The sequence below is a fragment of the Mirounga angustirostris genome, unplaced genomic scaffold (genome assembly GCF_029215605.1).
Source record: "Mirounga angustirostris isolate CCGP_5_RB_7025 unplaced genomic scaffold, mMirAng1.0.hap1 SCAF_4, whole genome shotgun sequence".
NCBI lineage: Eukaryota > Metazoa > Chordata > Mammalia > Carnivora > Phocidae > Mirounga > Mirounga angustirostris.
Window position 1 is genome coordinate 12,635,875 of NW_026991712.1, and position 27,503 is coordinate 12,663,377.

The window sequence follows — 27,503 nt, forward strand, 5'->3', positions numbered from 1 at the left end:
TTTCAAGCACCAGTCTCCTGCTCTCCTCCATGTGTAACTAGTATTGGGACCATCCAGAGTGGGTAAGATTTCAAAGCCCAGACAAGCGGAGGTAAGCTGGCACTCCAGGCAGAGAAGATGGATTGAGCCAGGGACAGAGGCAGGGTTGAAGTGGGGAGTGCTTTGCACAGCTTGAGTGCAAAGGCGGGGGGGGGGGGGGGGGACTGTGCATGGGAGAAAGGAGAGCACAGGGAGCTGGCTGGGATTTTGTATGTATTAGAGGACTAAGCACTGAGGAATTTGCATACTCCTCCTGGCAGTGGAGACCTGTTAAAGGTTCTTAACCAGGGAGTAAAACGACCAGTTATGCTTCAGGAGTGAAACTCACTGTCTCGCAGAATGAATTGGGGGGCAGGGGGCAAAATACCAAAGGGGTAAGAGGTGAGAAGGAGCTGGTAATAAAGAAAAGGAGGGTTTAAGAGCGGTTTCAGCAAGGATTCAATTTTACCATAATAAAAGTTAACACGAATGGGAGGCCTTTTATGTAGGAGGCTCTACGGTCATTGCTCCATGTCTGTCCTTCTCTGGCACGCATGTCCACCTCGGTCACTGTCATTATCATTATCCCCATGCCATCTCCTTTAGGTCTCCCTCTACAGATGGCAAAGTCGGCTCTGGGATATTACTGTGATTACACAACTGGCCAAGTATTGTTTTGTGGTTTTAATTCAAAACAGTCTGCTTCTAGATCTTAGGGTCTTAACCATTTTACCACATTGCCTCCCAAATTCCAGTCCAAGTGAGGTGAGATACATTTCTGGGCCCCACCCAGGGGCTGGTTAGAAAACTTGTTCTGATCTTAAGCTTCGTGGGCCATGCAGTCTGTGTCCCAGGTACTCGGCCATGGTAGTGCGAAAGCAGCCATAGGTAATACATAAAATAAAGGAGTATAGCTGTGCCCCCAATAAAACTTTATTTACAAAAAAACAGGCAGCAGGCCAGATTAGGCCGGGGAGCTATAGTCTGCTAACTCCTGATCCAAGGTAAAGAATATACAGGAAGGAGGTCACCTTTGGGTATAATAATGGAAGAGCTAAGGTGAATTACTGCATTAGATTTGGGGGGCTCTGATAGCCTAAGAGACCAAAATTCAAATCCAGAAGGAAACATAGAATTCACCCAGTCCAAGGGCTCTAAACCTGGACAGATGAGTGGAAGGCCAGTGTTCAGGAAGGATTAGGGTGATGGGGGCCACAGCGCTTATGTCAACATATGTGGGAGAAAATAGATGAACTTTGAAAAAGTCTGCTTTCCTAGCAAAATCAATGGAGTAAAGCTTAATGAATGTTTGGTTAGAGTTGTGTAAAAGAGGGAATGGGAGCACACTGTGGGGACCTCCATGGCCTTCAGAGAACCTGTAAACTTCCTGGGATTATTTGCAGAATTATTAGTAGATGTGTCTGTGATCGCTCCCCCACTCTGCCCTGACCTAGAGAGAAATAGCATAACTCAGCAGGTAAAGATGCCAGGGTTGGACTTAGATAGACCTGGGTGCAGATATGGTTTTTAATTATGTTCTGCAGATCATGCTGCTTAACCTCTTTTAGTTTGCATACCTAAACTGGGACAAAAATAACAACAATGGGGCGGGGACTATTGTTCTGAGAATTGAATGAGCTGGTAAATATAAATCATTGTGCACACAGTCCCCCAAGTAGGATAAGAATTATAGCACTCTCAGAGTTTGGTTGAGGGGTTGAGCTCATGGTCTCTGGAGATAGGCACCTGTATATCATTTTCTTCATTTGCAAATAAAAGCAAGAAAATTGACCTCTTCGAGCTATTGTGAGGATAAAATGAAATGGTATTTATGAAGAGTTTAAAGAATGCCTGACACCTAGTAAGTAGTCTTTAAGTTTAAATTTTATATGGAGAGATAAACTGAGGCTCAAGAGATTAAATGACTTGTCCAGAGTCACGCTGCTTCTTGGAAATCGTCCAGTCTTTGAAGAATGAAAGAAAGAGCTATTCTAAAACACTGCCGTTGTCTCTACATCAGATTAAAGAAGAAAATGTCTTATTAATGATAAATATTTCTATAGTGCTTACCAGGTGTCAACAATATTCTAAATGCTTCTATTTACATCCATTAATCCTCTGAACAACGCTACAAGGCGGGTACTATTATTAACCTCATTTCTCATCTGAGGAAATAAAGGCACAAAGGTAAAATCACTTTCTCAGAGTGACATGGTAGTAGATGGCAGACTTGGGATTTGAACAGAGGCATCTTGCTGCATGGCCTCTCAAATAAGCTCATTAAGTTCAGACAGAAGAACAGCAGAGGATGAGGGGAGGCCAATGTGAAAGCATGGGTGTGTCTCAGCTCCACAGATCTGAGAGGTGAGGACAGGACCCAGAATCCCCAGTCAAAAGGACGTGGACTAGGAGATGTATCTGATTCAATAAAGTTGTCTAATCATTCAACATTTGTCTAACGTCCATCTCCTCAGTGAAGGCTTCACTACACCCTCTTCATCCCCAGGGAATCGCTCTCTCCCTGCTGTGTGTGCCCTTGCTCCCTCATCCAGACTGCTGGGATAGAATCCGTAGCACATTATTAGGTATGTTGGATTCTATTCTCTCTCCCTCTTATTTCTAAGTCTTGAGGGTCGGAGTCTGTCTTATCTGTCTTTGTATTTGGGGGACCTGGCACAGTACCTGGCACAGCATAAGCACCTGATCCATTTGTACTGGTTGAATAAACAAATGCACAGAAAAAGGTTTGAGGGCTCTGTAGTGGGAGGAAGGGGAAGGGTTCACAGGCCATGATAAAACTCAAGGAAAATCCGGGAGTGTGCTGTAATGAATTCCTCTGCAGTTTGATGAAGCTACTGCGTGACTCTCACCCCAGCTGGATGTCAAAATGAAAGCCAACATGAACCCGTGTTCTGCTAAGAATAACACCTACGAGATAGCAGTGTTTGAAATAAGCCTGTCTCTGGAAAGGTTCCTGAGCCTTGTAATTTTACTTTTATAGTCATGGCCCCAGCATGTTTGACTTTTCAAATCCCCTCACTGAGATCCAAGCGTCTGTTTATAAAAGCTGTATCTTAAACTCATTCCTGTGTGAGGTACAAGTGGGATTTGTACTCCTCTATATAAATTGGTCCCCTGGAGCGATATTACATTCTGCTCCTTGTAGGGCTTCTCTCTTTGGTGGAATGGGAAGAGAAAGCAAACAGCATAATACGAAGTTGGTCATAAATGTCTCATGGGAACCAGAGCCCTCTAACAATAAAAATAACAATAACAACAATAACAGTAACGGCCCAAATCAGCTGTCATCCAAGAGGCAAGAGCAAACAGAGACTTAGTAGAAGAAACTAGATTAGTACCAGAGGAGCAATAGGACATTTTAAGGGTGATGTTCTAGGTAGTAGATGGGAACCAGGGACATTGGAAACAGGGTTGGAAAGCAAAGAAACAGGTTAAAACACAAAGCAAAAGGACTCAGGACCTATTTTAGGATCCAGGAAGGGCTACCAGGAGGTCAAGTTTATTGGATTCCAATGTGGTCTGGTTAAGATATTTAAAACCAGACCAGAGCTCTGTCACCACACACACACACACACACACACACACACACACAACGTTATGGTGGCTTTATAATGTATTAACTTGGCAAGGCTAAACTAAGTTTCCCAAAAATTCTTTTTCCAGAGTATTTCTGGTTCATGTGGGCCCAACAAAGATTCTTGCACAAGATTTGAAGGGTGTTGGCACCATATTGTAGATTACACAGGATGTCACTTAACAGTGGCTCATCTTGTCAGCATGAGGCAACAGTTGGGCTGACAACTACTCTAGCTTCCCTTGGTTCCTACCTAAGCTTATCCATCTCCTGGACCACGTGTGTGTGTGTGTTTAGCCCTGTGATGAAAGGTGCTAGCATTTTCTGCAGGACACCTACACGAACAAGGTCAGAGGCAATGAGAGCTCTTTCAGCCTCTCTCTTGGATTCCAACTTGTGTTTTTGGCTTCCAGCTTGCCCTTGCTCTCCCCTACTTCATCTCTATTTTCCCTCTCTAATATCTGCCTTGTGGGGTTCAAGGTCTAGCATTAGATACAAAGATGATAGCCTTGCAGAGATTATTTCAGCAGCTGCGCAATTGGGTAAGGTGAGATCCCTTATTATGGACATATTTACACTATCTAGTGGTTCTGGTTTTCTGATCGAACAGTGACTGACACACATCTTCCACAGAATGTAAGGAGCATGAGCTTTGAACCTGAGAAACAGATTTGAGTTCACATCCCATTTTTGTCATTCCTTGTTTTTAAACTTTGGTGTAGGTGCTGATCTTGATGAGCCTCACATTTCTCATTTGTAACATGAGAACAATGCCTACCTTATAGGATTGTTATAAGGATTAAATTAAATAAATATGCATTGCACCTAGCTCACAAAGACAGTCAATTATTATGGGGGAGAGAGTACTTTTTTCTTTATTGACTCAGGGTAGCATCTCTTCTCTCCCACCCATCCGAAGCAGCTTTATTACAGAAAATGGTACCTGATATGTACTCCGTGGTTAATTAGTAATGAGTGGTCATGGCTGCCCACTTCCAGAAAGTGATGGAGATGGAGCTGGTTTGATTCAGGCCATGCTCGCTTCCTCTCAAGTGAGTCACTATAAATGATTTCCTCTCCACTGCAAGGGCATAAATGCCTCATCCAGAATGAGCTGAGCACACGTGGCATGGTTCCTAATCCCCAAACATTTCCATATGGCTCACGGGCTGCTGATTCCCCACCTCTGACTGTCCCATCTCTTCTTGCCTCTCTTGGTTATGGCAGTACTAGGGGCCAGAGTTGCTGAAGAAGAGGATGAAGGCTTTGTCAGACAGCTTCATAAGCCCCTGATGAGCCCCCAGCTGAGCCCATCGGTGGCCTCTCACGTCCAGGCAGTCAAGGGTATCAGCATCCTCACAGGAGAAGCTGTCTTGGGACACAGAGAGCTTCCTTTAGCCAGTAATGTGATGGGTGCTGTCAGAACTAGATTTCTGATGACAAGTCCGTTGATCAAAAATCTCTTTGGGGCACCTGGGTGGCTCAGCTTTGTACTTTGTGTGCACGCATGCACACACACACGCTCTTTCTCTCTCTCAAATAAATAAATAAACCTTAAAAAAAACCTCTTATATCTACTTAACAAGACAGAAGTTACAGAGTATGAGTCTAGAGAATCGTGAGTATCCTTCACCCTTAGTAGGTTAAGTCACAGCACAGGCATTAGAAAGCAATAGAAAAAGCACTGGGTTGACAGGGGGGAGGAAGAGATTCTGGTCATTATCTGTCACCCATGGTGGAGGGAGCTGTAGAAAGCCACTCAGTTCCTCTGAGCCTCATGTTCGTCCTCCAGAGCACTATCTTGAAGGTCCATTCTGAACTCTGAATATTCATGTTTCAGCATGGATTCATAGGAAAAGGACTAGGTTATCAAGCAATAAATACTTTTGAATATTTATGGTATGCCATGCACTTTGCAAGATTCTACAGGATGAACAAAAAGACGTAATTCCCATCTTCAAGGGGTAGATAAGAATTAAAAACTCAAAAAGTTATTAGGTAACATCAAGGTAATAATAGAAAGGATGTCAAAGGCAGAACATGATTAGTTACCATGTGACTTGTAAAGGAAATATGTGCCTAAGAAGAGCAAAGACATTGAAAGAAAAAGCCAGGGAAGTGAATCACACTGGTCTATGAGTTCAAGCGGTATGTCTGCCCTTGCTGAAGTATATGATCTGGATAAGTAAAGGAAGAAAGAGGACCAGGAAGGAAACTAGATTCTCTGCTGCAAACTAGATGATTGGAAAAGACTGTAGACTTCTCAAAGCCTTAGTTTTCTCATCTGCCACATGGGGTTATCAAGTCAGTCTATCTTAGAGGGGACCAGCCTGGCTATCTAACTAGTTGATGCTCCCTGCTGCTCTGACCAACATTGAGCAAATCAAAGTCTCAGACTGTCAGCCAATTGCATTTATTAAATACCAGCAATGGATACATTGATGCTTTGGCAAGCAGAGTGAGAGGGACCAACATAAGCATTAACTATAAGATTTTTCTCTTAAAAAGGTTAACGGTCATAGTGGGAAGGCGCGATTGGCAGTCAAGAATCTATTTCGGCAGTGGTACCTGAAACAGTGTTGTGTAGACACATTATGCATATAACAAACTAAAGCCAAATGAAGGTAGGTAATCTGGTTTGAATTACCAAGTCAATATAGAATCAGAGCATTTCGGCTCAAATTCCCACACCCCTGGAAGCATGCAACACTGAAAATTTATGCAAGGAGAGGAAAACGTGTGAAAATTTTCACCACAATCTTTTCTCACAAAGCCAAATACTTGGTGTCTTTTTTTTTTTTCTTTTTGCAAGTTTGCAAAATGACAAAAAGACTTCTCAGGCTGTTGGGAACAGATTGTCCTTTTGGCCCAAGTGGAAGGGGGTGAGACTCTGCTGAGTAAGAAACATGTCTGAAGCACACAGACATGGTATTTTCATTTCAACTTCAGCGGTTTCAATAGAATGACTGAGGCTTTTTATAAATTATTGTTTTGGCCTTGTAAATCTGCAAATCTGTTTTCAATCAAGTGGGATCATTGTCTCTTGCAGTGCAATATTTCAAAAGGACAAGTTGGTATAATTGACCAAGATGTGGACAGCTCAGCATCATTTTCTTCATGGAGCCTTAGCAAGTTGCTTTATTGCGCAAGAAGTCTGATTTGTCCTAAGGTAACAGACATAGATCTTTTAACCTGTCAAGAAAACTGACTTTTGACATTTTAGAATAAAGAGGCTACAGATTCTTCAGTCCCGGCTACTTGACATAAGTAAGATTGTTATGATTACCATAATTGTCCCTTAATTTGGAAAACACTTGTGGTTTAAAAAGAGCTTCCAGTTTTGCTACCCTAATGACTTTGTTTTTCTGTTTCTTATCTCACATGATGCTACCTGGCAATATTTTCCAGGCCTGTCTTCCCAATTGGATGTCTGTTGAGAGTAGGGGCAGGTTTTATTCATCTTGGTTTCTCCCCTAGTGCCTGGTGCTTGTTTTGCAAACAGCAATTATATTTTAAGAAGCGTTTTTCAAAGTGATTTTGACTCCCCCAAACAACCTTGTGTGACAGATAAGGCAAGAAATATTGTCACTTAATTAGCTGAGGCTGAGGGAGGTAATAAGCCATATGTGAGGTCCAGCCCCTCACCAGTGTTCCTTCCTTTCTAAATAGGCAAGTCTCAAGTATCTTCATTCCACTAAAGTCCCCTGATTCATCTGGGTATTCCCAGATCATCCTGATATTCAATTCAGGGGATTTCCACTCTAAAATAATATCACTGATATGAGGCCTTGACATATTTTCCTCTGCCTTCTCCTTAAATCATTCTGATGATACATGAGACAAAACCCCAGAAAATCAGGACCCCTAAACTCTTGCAAGAATTTGAAAAGGAACTTTACTTGTTATAGTACTTGAGCAATTCAACTAAAAATCCTAGCTTGTGGCTCCTGCATTCATTGCTATGTGAAATGGAATAGATCCACTGGTTAAAAGAAGGTAGGGAAACGATTTGCTGCATTCTGTCATATACATAACTATTTCATCGTCAAGGACGCAGGGTTTTGGTCAACCAGAAAATTGCACCATTATCTCTCTGCTGAATAGGACCATCTTATTGAAAGGGACGGATATTGGGCTCCTGGGTGGCTCAGTCTGTTAAACATCTGCCTTTGGTTCAGGTCCATGATCCCAGGGCCCTGGGATCGAGTCCCACATCAGACTCCCAGGTCAGCAGTGAGTCTGCTTCTCCCTCTCCCTCTGTCCCTCCCTGCTACTTGTGCTCTCTCTCTCTCTCGTGCTCTCAATCTCTTTCTCTCAAGTAAATAAATAAAATCTTAAAAAAAGAAAAGGCCAGATATTGTGTCTTGTTTAAGAATTACCGCCTAACGGGGCACCTGGGTGGCTCAGTGGTTTAGCGTCTGCCTTCGGCTCAGGTCATGATCTCAGGGTCCTGGGATCGAGTCCCGCATCGGGCTCCCTGCTCCTTGGGAGCCTGCTTCTCCCTCTGCCTTTCTCTCTCGCTCTGTCTCTCATGAATAAAAAAAAAAAAAAAAAAAAAAAAAAAAAAAAGAATTACCGCCTAACAATAAAATACATAGACACACACATATTTTATACACATATTTTTTTTCAAGTTGCTTTGAAGTCCTATCATTTGGGTCTTCAATTTTCAAATCAGCTGGAATAATTTTTATTATGGCATGAGTTTGGGGTTATTTTTTAAAAATTTTTATTTAAACTCAATTTAGTTAACACATAGCATATTATTAGTTTCAGGGGTAGAATTTAGTGATTCATCAGCTGCATATCACACCCAGTGCTCATTACAACATCTGTCCTCCTTAATGCCCATCACCCAATCACCCCATCCTCCCCCTACCTCCCCTCTGACAACCCTCTGTTTCCTAGAGTTCAGAGTCTCTTATGGTTTGTCTCCCTCTCTGTTTTTATCTTATTTTATTTTTCCATCCCTTCCCCTATGTTCATTAGTTTTGTTTCTTAATTTCCTCATATGAGTGAAATCATACAGTATTTGTCTTTCTCTGACTGACTTATTTCACTTAGCAGAATACCCTCTAGTTCCATCTATATTGTTGTGAATGGCAAGATTTCATTCATTTTGACGTCTAAGTAATAGTCCATTATATCTATCTATACCTATATCATCTATCTATCTATCATCTATCTATCATCACATCTTCTTTATCCATACATCTGCCGATGAACTTCTAGGCTCCTTCCTATTTTAGCTATTGTGGACATTGCTGCTATAAACATTGGGGTGCTGCTATAAACATTGGGGTGCATGTGCCCCTTTGAATCACTATGTTTGTATCCTTTGGATAAATACCTAATAGTGCAATTGCTGGGTCATAGGATAGCTCTATTTTTAACTTTTTGAGGAAACTCCATACTGTTTTCCAGACCGGCTGCACCACTTTGCATTCCCACCAACAGGGTAAGAGAGTTCCCCTTTCTCCACATCCTTGCCCAAATCTGTTTTTTCCTGAGTTGTTAATTTTAGCCATTCTGACTGGTGTGAGGTGGTATCTCATTGTGGTTTTGATATGTATTTCCCTGATGGGGATTAATTTTGTTTTAAATATGGAATAGTCACTTCCCCATTTTATTTTTGAAAAGTTCATTTTCCCCAGTAATTTGTGGTGTCACTTCAATAATTGCCTTACATTCAAGGGTCTGTCTCTGGGCAGTGTATTTGGCTCCATCGATCAATCTTACACTGTTTTAATTAATGCAGCTTAAAAATAAGTCTTTATATCTGCTAGGGCAAGGATAACATCCTAGTTCTTTGGCAGAATTTTCTTAGCTACTCTTAGACATCTATTCTTCCATGTGACTCTTAAGTAACATTTTGTCAAGATCCATGAAAAAATATTACTGGGAAATTGATTGGAATAGACTAATTTGGAAAGAACCTACACCTCATTTCCTGGCCTTCAACTCCACAAGGGTATATTTTCTGTAATCTGACCCAATCTCACACCATCCCTGATTTCCCAAACCTTTCCACAATGCACTCAAGGACTCAGTCTGTCATTAACATATTCCTTATGAACTAAACCCGAAGATATTGCTTCCTCTGAAGCTCTATCAGTTGGAGGCAATCTTACTTTCCACATACTTAGTGGATCTATACGTGGAGTAGATGTCTTATTACTGCCACTTCTCAACTATTTACCCTCCTTTTTCTCTAAAATACCCATGTCATTTGAAAAAGATACTATCAGACTACTTTTGCTATTACTTTATATCTCAAGTACAGAGCTCCTGGGTTCTTTCTCCTCACTTATGGACTCTTAGCCTCTGCCCCATGGCTTTTCTCTCCATGGCTGCTGTTGTCATCCTTGCTGGTGATTTTCATATTCATGTAGATGTCTCTGCCCAATTACCTGTCTTCTTTTCATGATCTCGTTCTTCTCACTTAGCCACTCACCTCAACTTACACAACTCCAGGGTCCTAGCTTAGCCCTAGTCATTACAAATAATGCCCTCCCCCCAAAAAAGAATCTCAGCTTCAAGCCTCTCCTTCTCTGACCAGCACCTCCTGTCTTTTCAGCTCCTTCTGGTGCCACTTTTCCAGAAACACTTTCACCTCACTGAGGACTCTAGTTCATGGTAGGTGGGATCCTACCTATCACTCCTTTCTGTCATCGGTCCCCTCCTGGTCCCATGTCCCTCCATATACCATTTATTCTATGTTCCATGATTATAATCACATGTTTGCCTCTCTCTTTTTCCAGGGTACTTACATTAGTTCCCTATTGCTACTGGAACAAATTACCACAAATTTAGTGCCTTAAGACAACACAAATTCAATATCTTACAGTTCTACACATCAGAAAAAAAAAGTGGATCTAACAGGCTGAAATCCAGGTGTTCACAGGGCTGCATTTCCTTTTGAAGGTTCTATGGGAGAATCAGTTTTCTTGCCTTTCCAGCTTTGGGAGTCTGCCTGAGTTCCCGTACTCCTGCCCTTTCCATCTTCAGAGTCAGCAGTGGCTAAGCAAACCCCTCTCATATCACATGGCTCTGACCTTCCCAATGATAAAGACCCTTGTGATGACATTGCCCACTTGGATAATTCACAATAATCTCCATCTCCAGGTCACTGGATTGATCATTTTAATTCCATCTGCAACCTTAATTTCGCCTTTGTCATGTAACATAACATAATCACAATTTCCCAGGATTAGGACAAGACATCTTTGTGGGGCCATTACTCTGTCTGTTATAGGACTTAGATGGCAAATCCCTATGTTGGTGAGATTAAAACTCTGTCCATACTCTGGACCATACTCTGGAAACAGAACATGACATTCACCCCATGACAAGAGACCTTAGTGTCTTAGGCTGTCTGGGCTGTGACAATGAAATAACATAGATTGGATGACTTAAGCAACAAACATTTTTTTTTTCTTCTTCTCACAGTTCTAAAGGCTGGGAGGTCCAAGACCAAGAATCCAGGAAATCAACTTTTTGGTGAGGGCCTTCTTTCTGGCTTGCAGAAGGCTGCCTTCTCCCTGTATCTTCATGTGGTGGAGAGGAGAGAGAATGCTCTGGTTTCTTCTTCTTCTTATAAGGACATTAATGTCATCACAGAAGTCCCACCCTCATGACTTCATCTAAACCTAATTACCTCCCCAAATGCCCCACCTCCAAATACTGTCACACTGGAGTTTAGAGCTTCAATCTCTAAGCAGTCAGGGATTCCAGAACTCAGTTTACAGACCTCCTCTTGATTAGAGTTGATGATTTTTAAACAATAGCTGTAAATTGATAACTCTCAAATTTGTTCTTCCAGCCCTGATCTTCCCCTGAATTCACACTTAAATATCCAACTTCCAACGTGGCATCTTCACTTGGATGTCTTCCAAGGATTAAATATTAATTTTTCCCAAACCAAACTCTTCATCCACATCTCCACACTGATAAATGTCCTCCTATATTATTTTCAAATTCATTATAAAATAGCTAAACCTATTGTCTCTACCATTAAGTATAACCCAAGACGGATCTTTCCTCTCCACCTCCTATGCTACCTTCTAGTGCACTCTACAACCCATTGTCTTTTGCCTGTACCAAAGCAATAGTTTTTCTAACCAGCCTTTCTTTTTCCACTCTTACCTGATAAAGTCTAGTCTGTTCTTTATACAATAAATTAAGTAGTCCAATTAAAATTTTAACCTGTTTTTCATCTTCCCATCATGCTTAGAATAAAATCCATCCCTTATCATGACCTACAAGATCATTCATCATATGGCCAACCTTATCTCCTCCTACTATTCCCTTGTTCACTCTATACAATCACATTAGCTTCCTTGTTCTTTCTTGAATGTGTTGTGCCAGGAGTTGTCTTTTCCCTTATGTTCTCATAAATGTCTCCTTCACCTCACTAAGTCTCTACCTAAATTCATCTCCTTCCAGGCCATTTCTGATATTCTTGTCTGATATACTTCCCTAGTCACTATCTTTCCCCTTATTCCTTCTTTATTTTTCTTCAAGATCCTTTACACTATTTGACATATTACATATTTACCATTTGTGTATTTTTTGAGTCTCCCTCTAAAATGTACTCTACCTGAGATGAAGGATTTTGGTTATTTTGTTTACTGCTGTATCTTCAGAGCCTAGAAGAGTGACCAGGCCACAGAGGCTCTCTTTAGTTATTTGCTAACTGAACTGACTAAATGATTGAATGTTATTAAACTTTCCTGTCTGTATGTGGTATAGCTCTTCATTTCTTTCCTTTTACAAATTTCAACAATGTTTTGAAGCCCACAGTGGTTTCTAGCTATAGAATTCCTAGACCCAAAGTTGCCTTTTGATAGTGAGAGAGAGAGAAAAAGAGAGAGAGAGAAAATGACAGAGATGCTCTGCTTCTCATAGCTTAGGTAGCTAGTACTCTGCCATTTTGGAACGTGTGAATTTATTTTCTGGGATATCCATGCTTCACTCCAGGCTAATTAAATAAAAAAAAATTGGGGGTGGATGGGGACAGATATCAGTTATGTTTTAAAGGTCCCCAGATGATTTGAATATTCAGCCAATGTTGAGAACTATTCTTCTAAATGCTGAGAACCAAGGGTGAAGTTATACAGAGCAAATTCATGACCTGGCTTTTTCCCAGATAGTCACCTCCCCAACGACCACCATTCTTTAATCCAGTGTTGCTCATGGTTCTCTCACTGCACCATGTTCTCATTACACTCTGGACCTTTACTTGTTACTCCCTTTGGGATTATCTGCCTTCCCTTCTTTTTCCAAATCCCATTTATCCTCTAGACTCTGCTCAGACTCCTCCAAACTTCCCAGAGCATCTTCTCACGGTTTGTGAAAGACCGTCTTTCTCAGGGCCCCTCAGCATTCCACCCTTACCTCCACCATCCCATTGGGCAAATGACTTTGGTTGTTTGTTTCCTTTCTGTCTCTCCCATCAGATTGAATGCCCTTTGAAGTCAGGGACTATAGAATATTGATCTATAACTTCTCAGCTCTTAGAAGAATGCTCAGTACATCATAGGCCCTTAATGAATGTTGGATTAGTGTTTGAAAATCATGAGGATGTTTGAATAATCACAGACCTGTACCTCTGAAACAAATAATACATTATATGTTAAAAAAAAAAAAAAAGAAGATAGTAGGAAGGGAAAAAATGAAGAGCGGGAAATCGGAGGGGGAGACGAACCATGAAAGACTATGGACTCTGAGAAACAAACTGAGGGTTCTAGAGGGGAAGGGGATAGGGGAATGAGTTAACCTGGTGATGGGTATTAAAGAGGGAATGTATTGAATGGAAAAAAAAAAAAAAACCTGATTGGTGCTGCTACAGCTTTGGGGGCAGAGCTCAGGACAACTTGCCACAGCCAGTGTGGAGTAGGTTGTGATCACCAATGCGTGCATGCTGGGGAGTCACCTCTCAGACCATGGTGGGACCACTTTGAGCCTAAGAGTTTATGAGACTTCCTATTGAGAAAGACATAGCCCAGTGTGGAAAATTGTTAGCAATAAGCTTTTGACACCATGTGGTCTGATTTCCCCAATTTAATGTCCCTTGAAGCTTACTCAACTCCAATCTTCACCCATAAAAAAGATGTCTATAAATTGTGTTTCAAAAGACCATAAGTAGTTGTCTTGGAATTCAGTCCTCCCACCGCCTCCTCCCCAAAAAGCACATTTAATAAATGACTAGAAAAATTCCCTTTAACCTGTCTTGGTCAAACATTTTACAAACTGTTTTTTTTTTTTTTTTTTCAGGAGAAAACAGAAGTTAACACCAGCATCAGCATCCCATTATTTCATATTGTTAGATAGTTGCGTAAATGAAATTGTCTTAAATTGACTATTTAACAAATTATATTTTTCATTCCATAGTATTACCCCATCACTCTCAGCTAATATTTTGGCTCTTTTATTAATTTTTATGAGATTAAAATAGTTCAAATATTGTACTAGATAGCTATCTGGACAAAGGCAGACATTAACAGATAAGGGAACAAAAATTTTGCAGCCAAATGTGGATAGACAAGGAGAGCAGTTTATTCCTGGTGTGCCAGAGCCTTCAAATGAACAGCCAAGCCCAGAACTATACTGGTCTCCAGTGAGCCCAAATCATGCTGACAGTGGTGCCATTACTGTGAAATTAAGTCCTGTCTGGTCATGTCTACATTAGAACAAAAATGACAATAGGATAAGTTAATGAATAATGATCAGCAACAATAATAACAACAGTAATTTGTAGAGTCCCTTCTTTTCAACTCATTTTTCTATGATATGGAGAGCTTCCTAATTTCTTGAAGAATGAATTAAAAGGATTCCAAATTATAGAACTAGTGCAGGCTTTTTATATCACAGAAAGAAATGTTTAGTAAAAAGGAGAAGAAAATTCTACATGAACAGCATGGAATTTATAGAGGTCTATGGTTGGGTATAAGGAGCAGAAGTGATAGCATTGGACCGAGGCACAACAATATTTCGGTAAGTTAGTGGTTCTCAATCAACTTGGGGCAATTTTGCCCCCAAGGAACAGTTGGCAGTGTCTAGGGCATTTTTAGTTGTCACGGCTTGGGGAAGGAGGTGCTACTGGCATTTGGTGGGTAAAGGTCAGGGATGATATTAAATATCCTACAATGCACCAGGCAGCTCCCACAGCAAGGAATTCTCCAAATTAAAACTTTGATAGTGTCAAGGCTGAGAAACTTTTCTGATAAGGCAAACTCAGTTGAATTTCTGCCTCCAACACTAAGAGCTATGTGACAATTTGAACAATTTGCCTTGCTTAACTGTGCCTGGGTTTCCTTAAGTATAAAATGAAGATAATAATAATAATACAAATGGGATTTTCAGAGGGTTAATAAAATAATTTGTGGAAAGTTTCCCCCCATAGTTAATATGTGAAGTTTCCCTCACATAGTAAATATGTGAAGGAATTAGGTATGACTACTAGAATATTCTGTCTGGATCCAGAGATAATCTAATCCTATCTTCCTCCCCATGAAGGAAGGTGCTTTACCTATAGCAACCTTAGGAGATGTTATTCACCTTTTCTTGTGATTCCCTGAAAACCAAAACCATTTTTAGGTAGCTCTAACTATTAAATATTGCTCTTTCATATTATGCCTAAGCTGCCTACCCAAAATTTGAACTCATTTGTTTTGGAGGAACCCCCTTGAATAAAATACCACAAGTCTCATTACTCTTTCATGTGTTAGTACCTCAAATGCCAGCAAACTGTATAACCTGAAAAGAGAGTAAGGTTCTCCCTATCATCTTTAATATGAGGATATGACTACTCACCTTGTAGTTTTAGTATGATAATATCGTGAGATAATAGAGGTTGCAGGATATAACATAGTTCTTCACAATTTAAAGACTTAAAAATGTTTCTGACATTCTTTCCTTTTCAATACAAATTTAATGTCAATGATGAGAAAGAGAAAGGCAGGTTTCTAAGGATAATTGAAGTATATACCACATGCAGGCTATTTCTCTATTTTTGAAAGAGGTGCCACTCAATAAAGACATGTCCATAAGATCTGGTTAATTCGTCCCTTTATCTTTTGCAATTCCAAAACATCCTATCCTCCCCCTCTTCCTCTTCTTTCTTGTCTCAGCAAATGGCATTCCATTCATTTCATCTACCTTGTTCCATTTCAGTGCCTAAACCAAATGCCCCCTTTCCATCCTTGATTCCTCCTTTTTCTTCATCTTCCATAGATGGATTCCATTTATACTAGCTCCTCATTAGATCTTAAATCCAGCTATTCATTTCCATCTATAATGCCACTCCCTTAATGAAGGACACCATCATTTATCTCCTGGTTTATTACTAAAGTAACCAACTAATCTCCTTACTTGTATGCATTTAAGCCCTTCTTTTAAATAGACTTACAATGATTTATTAACTATGTCTACACATAATGCAAAAGGCTTTGTAACATCTCTTTATTGAAGAGAAAAAGTCTATCTTACCGACCTGGCAGTGAATTTTGACCAATTAAAAACCCACTCACGCTTGAATTCAAAGAACAGTATCTAAACATTCACATCAACAAAAATGAATTTTATTTTAGGTGTTTAGGTCCTCAGAATTACTTCTTTCACTTTTCATGTCCAACTTGCCTCCTGATCCAATATAGCTCTAGGGGACCCTTCTTGTTAGGGAGATATCTCTGGGTATGGATGTGTTCCCTTCATCCCTCCTATGTAGTGAGGAATATCCATATTTTTCTATCTTCCTTCCACAATTACTTCCTGCCCATACCTTTCACGGTGAAATCAGGACCTTGATGTTCTTGGTTAATGAGGAGAAAAGGTGAATGGAAGTGTCATTAGTTACCACCTCACATTTTGTTTTAATGTCTACCAGATTTGATTTCCCTTTTGAACTCAGTAGAAGCTTTTCCACCAACTACAAGATCCCAAATCACAATATCAAAGAATTTTTTTAAAGATTTATTTGTTTTGGGGAGGGGGCAGAGGAAGAGGGAGAGAGAGAATCCACAAGCAGACTCCCTGCTGAGCACGGAGTCTGATGCCGGGCTCTATCCCAGGACCCTGAGATCATGACGTGAACTGAAATCAAGAGTCGGCCGTTTAACTGATTCAGCCACCCAGGCCCCCTAAAAGAAATCAAAGAATTTTAAACCTCAAAGACCATAAAACTTAAATGTGTTTCAGGAGAATGGCCAAATGGTAAAGTCATCTTTTAGCCAGACGTTCCAACATTTCTTAATTTTGAACAAATACACCAACCTATCTGCCGACTGTAAATAAAAACAAAATGCACCATCTGCATCTTGGCTTTAAATTATATAGTTATAAGAAAACATTAGTCTACTCTTTTCAGAAAAATCCCCTTCTTCAGCACCATCACATTACTTGGTTCATATACAATCTGCTTTCAATTTGTTGAAATTTTAGGTTCTTAATAGGCATAGACTTAATTTCTATAATACGTTTTTTTCATATTCAGCATATTTATTTGTATCTTGGCTTGCTTTCCCTAATCCAACAACCAAGACACTAAAAAGGGTGTCTTTATAATCATGTTGCAAATGATATATATTCTAGAGTGTGCATTTGAGCAAGCTCCTGCCTTCAGTGTAGATGTGCACTGATCATAGTATCGCAACACCAGTAGTCTTGACAAACTTGAATAAAAGACATGTCCCCCAGTTTTGTTTTTGGAACATACCTCCATTAGAAATGTGTCTTAGATGAATGGATAAAGAAGATGTGGTATATATGTACAATGGAATATTATGCAGCCATCAAAAGGAATGAGATCTTGCCATTTGCAACGATGTGGATGGAACTGGAGGGTATTATGCTGAGCGAAATAAGTCAAACAGAGAAAAACATGTAGCATATGACCTCACTGATATGGGGAATTCTTAATTGCAGGAAACAAACTGAGGGTTGCTGGAGTGGGGGGTGGGGTGGGAGGGATGGGGTGGCTGGGTGATAGACACTGGGGAGGGTATGTGCTCTGGTAAGCACTGTGAATTGTGCAACACTGTTGAATCACAAATCTGAACCTCTGAAACAAATAATACGTTATATGTTAAAAAAAAAAAAGAAGAAGAAGATAGCAGGATGGGAAGAATGAAGTGGGGAATCAGAGGGGGAGATGAACCATGAGAGACTATGGACTCTAAAAAACAAACTGAGAGTTCTAGAGAGGAGGGAGGTGGGAGGATGGGTTAGCCTGGTGATGGGTATTAAAGAGGGCACGTTCTGCATGGAGCACTGGGTGTTATGCACAAACAATGAATCATGGAACACTCCATCAAAAACTAATGATGTAATGTATGGTGATTAACATAACAATAAAAATTAAAAAAAAAGAAATGTGTCTTAATATTTAACATCTTCCTTTTAAAAATCATTCTTGTCTATGACTAAAATGCTACAGGAATATATGCCTAGAATCTCTTTTTAGAGACTGCTTTACGAATCAAGAAAAACTAGCTATAAATGTCAAGAAATTGCATTATGTCTGCTGGTTAGTTATCTGTAGTCATTTATCCTACTGTTTTTCTTCCAATATTCCTTGTTTCAATATCTCTTTTTTATATCTCCCACCATCTTTCTACCAGTTGCTTGAGTTTCCTCTTCAGTCCCTGAAGTCTTTTACCTTAAAAGAGTAAGCGTGCCTTTTTTTTTTTTTTTAAGGTTGTATGGTTAATCATCTTAGGAAACCAGTCAGAGGTATAGAAAATTGCAAACACTGAATAGTCACCAAGCTTTGACAAAGTGGTACAATATGTTTAAACAGGTGCACTGGCATAAAAAAGTATAGAATTTAAAATTATATCTCAGTTTCACTACTTTAGAGATGTCACTTCTCCAAAACTCAGTTGTCCCCTGAAAAACAAGACAATACCATCCAACCTTTAAGATTGTTAGAAAAACTAGAGATAATTCATACATTCAACAAACATGTGCTAGGCTCTGAGTGTACAATGGTGGACAGGTCTATTACATAGGTCTGATTGGTCTCTGATAGGTTTATGGCCTCATGAAGTTCACATTTGATTGAAGGCCAGGCAAAATAATAAATAAGCCTACAGCAAATAGATATTTATGAGTGGCCTAAATTAAAAATATATGAACTAAAGGTGAAGATATAGGGCACTTTGGAAAATTTTTCTTATAATTTTTGAAGTTATTTGTTGACCTCACTTTTTTGTATGTCTAGAAAATTACCCTAATCTATTGGGGCTTTCTCTTGAGTGACATGTCAATTACCTGGGCATAAAATAAGGTAATCCCTGATCTGGGAGAGAGAATGTCCTCTTCTGCTTTTGGACTCCAAAGAAAGAGGTCAAGAGGAAGGGCCAGATTTAGTCACAGCTAGTGGCTGACTTGTCCAAATGGTTAGCCTGAGGGCAGGGCTCCATGCATTTAGATTTGAAGAAACTAAACACCATGAGCTTATGTGGTACATATAAAATCCTTTGTTCTTATAGAAAGGGAACTGAGGTAAAAATTGGTGGCAAGTAAAATAGGGGTCAATATATCTCATAAAGTTACTAATATGAGGACTCATTGCTGTATCTAGAAATATAATTTCATAGAATAATTATTTTTATTTTGCATCATATTTTCCTATTAGATATTTTGAACATTAACCTTCTCAAGTACTCATTGGGTTCATCAGCTCACACTGACTGAGTCCATATAATTCTCCAGAGACTTTAAAAGGCTGGAGATATGGTAAAGAGGGATTTATTTCTAGCCTCAAGGAGCCCAGAGTATATGGGGAAGGCAGACAGTAGATGAATCACTGCAGCGTGATACAGTTAATTCTCCAGTGGGACTGAATGCTGGAGCTCAGAAGTTTCAATACATCAAATCTCCAGGGTGTGGCGTGTTGACGTTTGTTTTCTTTTCTGGGATAGAAGGAAAGAAAGAAAGAAAGAAAGAAAGAAAGAAAGAAAGAAAGAAAGAAAGAAAGAAAGAAAGAAAGAAAGAAAGAAAGAAAGAAAGAAAGAAAGAAAGAGAGGGAGAGAGAAAGAGAGAAAGAGAGAAAGAGAGAAAGAGAGAGAGAGAGAGAGAGAGAGAGAAAGAGAGAGAGAGAGAGAGAGAGAGAGAGAGAGAGAAAGAAAGAAAGAAAGAAAGAAAGAAAGAAAGAAAGAAAGAAAGAAAGAAAGAAAGTCATCATATCCAGCCTGCACATATCTGAACTTTTGATATGGTTATTATGTTTTGACTAACCCAAAAGCTCATTGTAATTTCTCTAAGCCTTGTAGTGGTTGAGTCTATTCTCGGTCTGCTTAAGTCTGTAGCTGAGTCTACTCTGCTATTTTTTAAATCTGATATTGTGCCAGAAGGAATTCTCAGTAAAGACTGTTTTTGCTTTCAACCCTGCTGCCAAACCTGGGAAGCAGTCATCAGACCGAGTCACTTTGAGGGCATACTTTGAGAACACTTTGAGTGTTCTTGTCAAGTATGTTGTGGTTGTCTAACTACCATGTAGCAGTTTTCTGAAGAGGCATTTACAGTTAGGGTTCCAGAGCATAAACACTCTATAAATGTCAAAGACTCCTAAATGTACGTCTCCTAGTCTCACCTCTTTCCGGAATTCTAGTCTCATGTATCTAGCAGCCCACTCCACATCTCTACCTAACGTTATCTAACATGCATATCAAAGATTACATGTTCAAAACAAAACTCTTGATTCTCTACCTTGCAAAACTGTTCTTCTCTCAGACTTTCACAACTCAGAATGGTACTACCATTCATTCAGTGTTTGAAGCCAAAAGCCTGAAATAATACCAGGTTCCTCTCTTCTTCCCTACCTGTAGTTCATTAGTAAGTCTTCTTGATTGACCTCACAACTCATCTGAGTTGTCTATTCTCTGTGCACAACATAAGCACCTAGCCCAATACATTATTACCTCCTGCCTAGCTTATAGCCTCCTTCCACAACTGCTCACAAAGTCCTCTCAAAGGGCTGCTTGAGTCAACTTTTTATAAAACATAACTAAGATTAATTCTGCTCCTTGCATTGCAATTCAGTTTTACCAAACTTCCCCTGAACTAGGACCTAAGTAATTACCCACTGGTTGCCTAAAGCCCATGGTGTAGTGAAGGGTATACACTTTGGAATCAAAGAGACCATTCATAATTTGATCCTAAGATTTTCTGCACAACAGCTGTATGATTTTGATCAAGTTATTTAACATTTTTAAGCCTAATTTCCCAATCTGAAAAATAAAATCTAAAATATTGCATTCATTCATTCATTCATTTTAAAATTGTTTGTTGCACAACTAAGATGTGTCATTTAGTGATGTGATGGGCATCAGTATAAAAAGTAAATAAGACAGATACAAAGCTATCCTTATGTTGCTTAAAGTTTATAATTGAACATAATAAGTGTCAAACATATAACCAGTACTCAATAAACAATGGTTGCTGCTATGGTCTTAATGTTTGTGCTTTCCCCCTCCCCATTCATATATTGAAATCCTAACTCCCAGTATGATAGTCTTAGGAGGTGGGGCCTTTGGGAGGTACTTAGGTCAGGATGGTGGAGCCCTCATAATGGGATTAGTGTTCTTATAAAAGAGACAAAGGCAGCTCCCTGCCCCTTCTGCAATGAGAAGATACAACCTAGTATCTGTAACCCAGAAGAGGGCTCTCACTTGACCATGCTGGTGATGAAGGATAGCTGGAAGAAAGGCAGGCAGGGATAAGGGGTCCCCACCCGAGGAGGAAACCACCCTTAAATGGATTTTATACCACCCTGGAAGAAGCCTTCCACTTTTTCCCATATGATAGATAGATGACAAAAACCTGATTGGAGGACAGGCACAGGGAGTTAATCAGATGAAAACAGCCCGCCAACAAGCTCATAAAAACCCCAAGACTTAGAAACTCTGGTGGATCTGGGGGCGGAGCAAGATGGCAGAGGAGTAGGAGACCTGGATTTCGTCTCCTCTCAGGAATTCAGCTGGATAGGGATCAAACCATTCTGAACACCTACAAACTCAACAGGAGATCGAAGAAAAGAAGAGCAACAACTCTCTCATCAGAAAAGCGACCACTTTCCGGAAGGTAGGACGTGCGGAGAAAGGAATCCGAGGCGATATTCGGGAGGATAGACGGCGGGGGAGGGGCCTCCGTCGGCTGCTTCTGGCAAGTGATGGAGCCGCGGAGCACAAAATCAGAACTTTTAGAAGTCGGCTCCGCCGAGGGACGTCACTCTGGTGGCTAAGCGGGGGGTGGAACCCTCCGGGACAGTGTGGTCCCAGGACCCTCGGGGTCACAGAAAGACCGGGGGTGCCTGAGTGTGGCAGAGCTCCCAGGTAACGGAGCAGGGAAGCCGGCTGCAGAGGCGGAGCCCAGGCGCGGGCTCTCAGCTCGGGGTTGCCATTGACCGTGATCCGCGGCACAGTCGGGCCCCTGCTCCTCCAGGAGGGACCCAACAAGCGGCAGATCCGGGGAGACTCACCTTCCTCCCCCGGGAGGAGCCGCGCGGGAGTGCACCGCAGGGATCTGCTGGGTTTGGAGACTGCACACGGGGTCGGGTGCCAGAGATAGAGGCGCGCGGTCACGGGCCGGGTGAGCACGGAGTGCGGCCGGAGACCGGGGAGACGGGAGTGACTGACAGCTTTTCTCTGGGGGCGCACTGAGGAGCGGGCCCCCAAGTTCTCGGCTCCTCCAGGGCAGAGATTGGGAGGCCGCCATTTTCACTCTCTGCCTCCAAAGCTGTACAGAAAGCTCGCAGGGAACAAAAGCTCCGGAGAGCAAACCCGAGCAGATTACTTAGCCGGGAGGGGGCAAGGGCGGGGCAATTCCGCCTCCGGCAGAGACATTTGGAAACCACGGCAACAGGCCCCTCCCCAGAAGATCAGCGAGAACAGCCGGCCAAGACCAAGTTTACCGATCAATGAGAACGGCAGAACAGCAGAACAGCAGAACTCAGCGCTAGGGGAATACTGCACATAGAATTCATGGCTTTTTACCATGATTCTTTAGTCTTTCAAAGTTAATTTTTTTTAACTGTTTTTTCTTTTTTTTGAATTTTTCTTTTTCCCCTTTTCAACCAATATCTTATCAATCCTTTTTTTATAAAAAACATTTTTATTTTTCATTTTTAGAGTCATATTCTATCCCTTCATAGTAGTTACCCGTATTTTTGGCATATATATATAAGTTGTTTTCTCTTTAAAATTTTGAGATAGTTTCTTCTAAAAGATTAAAATATACCCTAAATCTCTAGTATATGGTTTTTTCTATTCCCCTGCCTGATCACATTCTCTCCCTTTTTTTTTTCTTTTTTCTTTTTTTAAATCCTCTTTTTTCTTTTTTCACACAACTTCTTATCAATTCCTTTTATAAAATTTTTTATAATTTACATCTTTACAGTCATATTCCATCTCTTCATCATATCAACCCTTATTTTTGTACATATATAAGTTTTCTTTCTTTAAAATTTTTGGAGGCACTTTCTTCTAACAGACCAAAATACACCGCAAATCTAGTGTGTGGCACTGATCTATATACCAGCCTGATCATATTTGATCATATTCTGGTTTTTTTTCTTGTCATTGTTTTGTTTTGTTTGTTTTTGTTTGTTTTTATCTTTATCTTTTTCTTTTTTTTCTTTTTCTTTTCTCTCTCTTTCCCTTTCTTTTCCCACTGCTTCAGGTCTTTTCTGATTTGTTTAGAGTATATTTTATGGGGATGTGGTTACTCTGTTAGCATTTTGTTCTCTCATTAATCTATTCTTCTCTGCACAAAATGACAAGACAGAAAAAATCACCTCAACAAAAAGAACAAGAGGTAGTACTGACTGCCAGGGACCTACTCAATACGGCCATTAGTATGATGTCAGATCTAGAGTTCAGAATCATCACTTTAAAGATACTAGCTGGGCTTGAAAAAAATATGGAAGTTATTAGAGAAACCCTTTCTGGAGAAGTAAAAGAGCTAAAATCTAACCAAGTAGAAATCAAAAAGGCTATTAATGAGGTGCAATCAAAAATGGGGGCACTAACTGCTAGGATACATGAGGCAGAAGAGAGAATCAGTAATATAGAAGAGCAAATGATGGAAAATAAAGAAGCTGAGAAAAAGAGTTAAACAACTACTGGATCACAAGGGCAGAATTCGAGAGATAAGCGATACCATAAGACAAAACAACATTAGAATAATTGGGATCCCAGAAGAAGAAGAAAGAGAGAGAGGGGCAGAAGGTATAATGGAGCAAATTATAGCAGAGAACTTCCCTAATTTGGGGAAGGAAACAGGCATCAAAATCCAGGAAGCACAGAGAACCCCTCTCAAGATCAATAAACATAGGTCAACACCCCGACATCCAATAGTAAAACTTACGAGTCTCATACACAAAGAGAAAATCCTGAGAGCAGTTTGGGAGAAGAGATCTGTAACCTACAATGGTAGAAATATTAGACTGGCAACAGACCTATCCACAGAGACCTGGCAGGCCAGAAAGGACTGGCAGGATATCTTCAGAGCACTAAATGAGAAAAATATGCAGCCAAGAATCCTATATCCAGCTAGGCTGTCATTGAAAATTGAAGGGGAGCTTCCAGGACAAACAAAAACTAAAGGAATTTGCAAACACAAAACCAGCCCTACAGGAAATCTTGAAAGGGGTCCTCTAAGCAAAGAGAGACCCTAAAAGCAAGATAGACCAGAAAGGAACACAGACAATATACAGTAACAGTCACCTTACAGGCAATACAATGGCACTAAATTCCTATCTGCCAATAGTTACCCTAAGTGTAAATGGGCTAAATGCCCCAATCAAAAGACACAGGCTATCAGACTGGATTAAAAAACAAGACCCATCGATATGCTGTCTGCAAGAGACTCATTTTAGACCCAAGACACCCCCAGATTAAAGTGAGGGGGTGGAAAACCATTTACCATGCTAACGGACACCAAAAGAAAGCTGGTGTGGCAATCCTTATATCAGACAAATTAGATTTTAAACCAAAGACTGTAATAAGAGATGAGGAAGGACATTATATCCTACTTAAAGGATCTACCCAACAAGAAGATCTAACAATTGTAAATATCTATGCCCCTAACATGGGAGCAGCCAATTATATAAGGCAATTAATAACAAAAGCAAAGAAATACATTGACAACAATACAATAATAGTGGGGGACTTTAACAACCCCCTCACTGAAATGGACAGATCGTCTAAGCAAAAGATCAACAAGGAAATAAAGGCTTTAAATAACACACTGGACCAATTGGACTTCACAGACATATTCAGAACATTCCATCCCAAAGCAACGGAATACACATTCTTCTCTAGTCCCCATGGAACATTCTCCAGAATAGATCACATCCTAGGTCATAAATCAGGTCTCAACTGGTACCAAAAGATTGGGATCATTCCCTGCCTATTTTCAGAACACAATGCTTTGAAACTAGAACTCAATCACAAGAGGAAAGTCAGAAAGAACTCAAATATATGGAGGCTAAAGAGCATCCTACTGAAGAATGAATGGGTCAACCAGGAAATTAAAGAAGAATTAAAAAAATACATGGAAACCAAAGAAAATGAAAACACAGCTGTTCAAAATCTTTGGGATGCAGCAAAGGCAGTCCTAAGAGGAAAGTATATAGCAATACAAGCCTTTCTCAAGAAACAGGAAAGGTCTCAAGTACACAACCTAACCCTCCACCGAAAGGAGCTGGAGAAAGAACAGCAAATAAAGCCTAAACCCAGCAGGAGAAGAGAAATAATAAAGATCAGAGCAGAAATCAATGAAATAGAAACTAAAAGAACAGTAGAACAGATCAATGAAACTAGGAGCTGGTTCTTTGAAAGAACTAACAAGATTGATAAACCCCTGGCCAGACTTATCAAAAAGAAAAGAGAAATGACCCAAATCAACAAAATCATGAATGAAAGAGGAGAAATCACAACCAACACCAAAGAAATACAAACAATTATAAGAACATATTATGAGCAACTCTATGCCAGCAAATTAGATAACCTAGAAGAAATGGATGCATTCCTAGAGATGTATCAACTACCACAACTGAACCAGGAAGAAATAGAAAACCTGAACAGACCTATAACCACTAAGGAAATTGAAGCAGTCATCAAAAATCTCCCAAAAAACAAAAGCCCAGGGCCAGATGGCTTCCCAGGGGAATTCTACCAAACTTTTTTTTTTTTATTCTTATGTTAATCCCCAAACATTACATCATTAGTTTTAGATGAAGTGTTCCATGATTCATTGTTTGTGCATAACACCCAGTGCTCCATGCAGAATGTGCCCTCCTCAATACCCACCACCAGGTAACCCATCCTCCCACCCCTCTCCCCTCTAGAACCCTCAGTTTGTTTTTCAGAGTCCATCGTCTCTCATGGTTCGTCTACCCCTCCAATTTCCCCCGCTTCATTCTTCCCCTCCCGCTACCTTCTTCTTCTTCTTCTTTTTTTTTTCTTAACATATATTGCATTATTTGTTTCAGAGGTACAGATCTGAGATTCAACAGTCTTGCACAATTCACAGCACTTACCAGAGCACATACCTCCCCAGTGTCTATCACCCAGTCACCCCATCCCTCCCACCCCACTCCCCACTGCAGGAACCCTCAGTTTGTTGCCTGAAATTAAAAATTCCTCATAATATCAGTGAGGTCATATGACACATGTCTTTCCCTGTTTGACTTATTTCACTCAACATAATACCCTCCAGTTCCATCCACGTCGTTGCAAGTGGCAAGATCTCATTCCTTTTGATGGCTGCATAATATTCCATTGTATATATATAACACCTCTTCTTTATCCATTCATCTGCCGATGGACATCTTGGCTCTTTCCACAGTTTGGCTATTGTGGACATTGCTGCTATAAACATCGGGGTGCACGTACCCTTTCGGATCCCTACCTTTGTATCTTTGGGGTAAATACCCAGTAGTGCAATTCCTGGATCATAGGGTAGCTCTATTTTCAATTTTTTGAGGAACCTCCATACAGTTTTCCAGAGTGGCTGCACCAGCTTGCATTCCCACCAACAGTGTAGGAGGGTTCCCCTTTCTCCGCATCCCCGCCAACATCTGTCGTTTACTGACTTGTTAATTTTAGCCATGCTGACTGGTGTGAGGTGGTATCTCATGGAGGTTTTGATTTGGATTTCCCTGATGCCGAGCGATATTGAGCACTTTTTCATGTGTCTGTTGGCCATTTGGATGTCTTCTTTGGAAAAATGTCTGTTCATGTCTTCTGCCCATTTCTTGATTGGATTCTTTGTTCTTTGGGTGTTGAGTTTGATGAGTTCTTTATAGATTTTGGATACTAGCCCTTTATCTGATATGTCATTTGCAAATATCTCCTCCCATTCTGTCGGTTGTCTTTTGGTTTTGTTGACTGTTTCCTTTGCTTTGCAAAAGCATTTTATCTTGATGACCTCCCAATAGTTCATTCTTGCCCTTGCTTCCCTTGCCTTTGGCGATGTTTCTAGGAAGAAGTTGCTTCAGCTGAGGTCAAAGAGGTTGCTGCCTGTGTTCTCCTTTAGGATTTTGATGGACTCCTGTCTCACATTGAGGTCTTTCAACCATTTGGAGTCTATTTTTGTGTGTGGTGTAAGGAAATGGTCCAGTTTCATTCTTCTGCATGTGGCTGTCCAATTTTCCCAACACCATTTGTTGAAGAGACTGTCTTTTTTCCATTGGACATTCTTTCCTGCTTTGTCAAAGATTAGTTGACCATAGAGTTGAGGGTCCATTTCTGGGCTCTCTGTACTGTTCCATTGATCTATGTGTCTGTTTTGGTGCCAGTACCATACTGTCTTGATCATGACAGCTTTGTAATAGAGCTGGAAGTCCGGAATTGTGATGCCGCCAGCTTTGCCCTTCTTTTTCAAC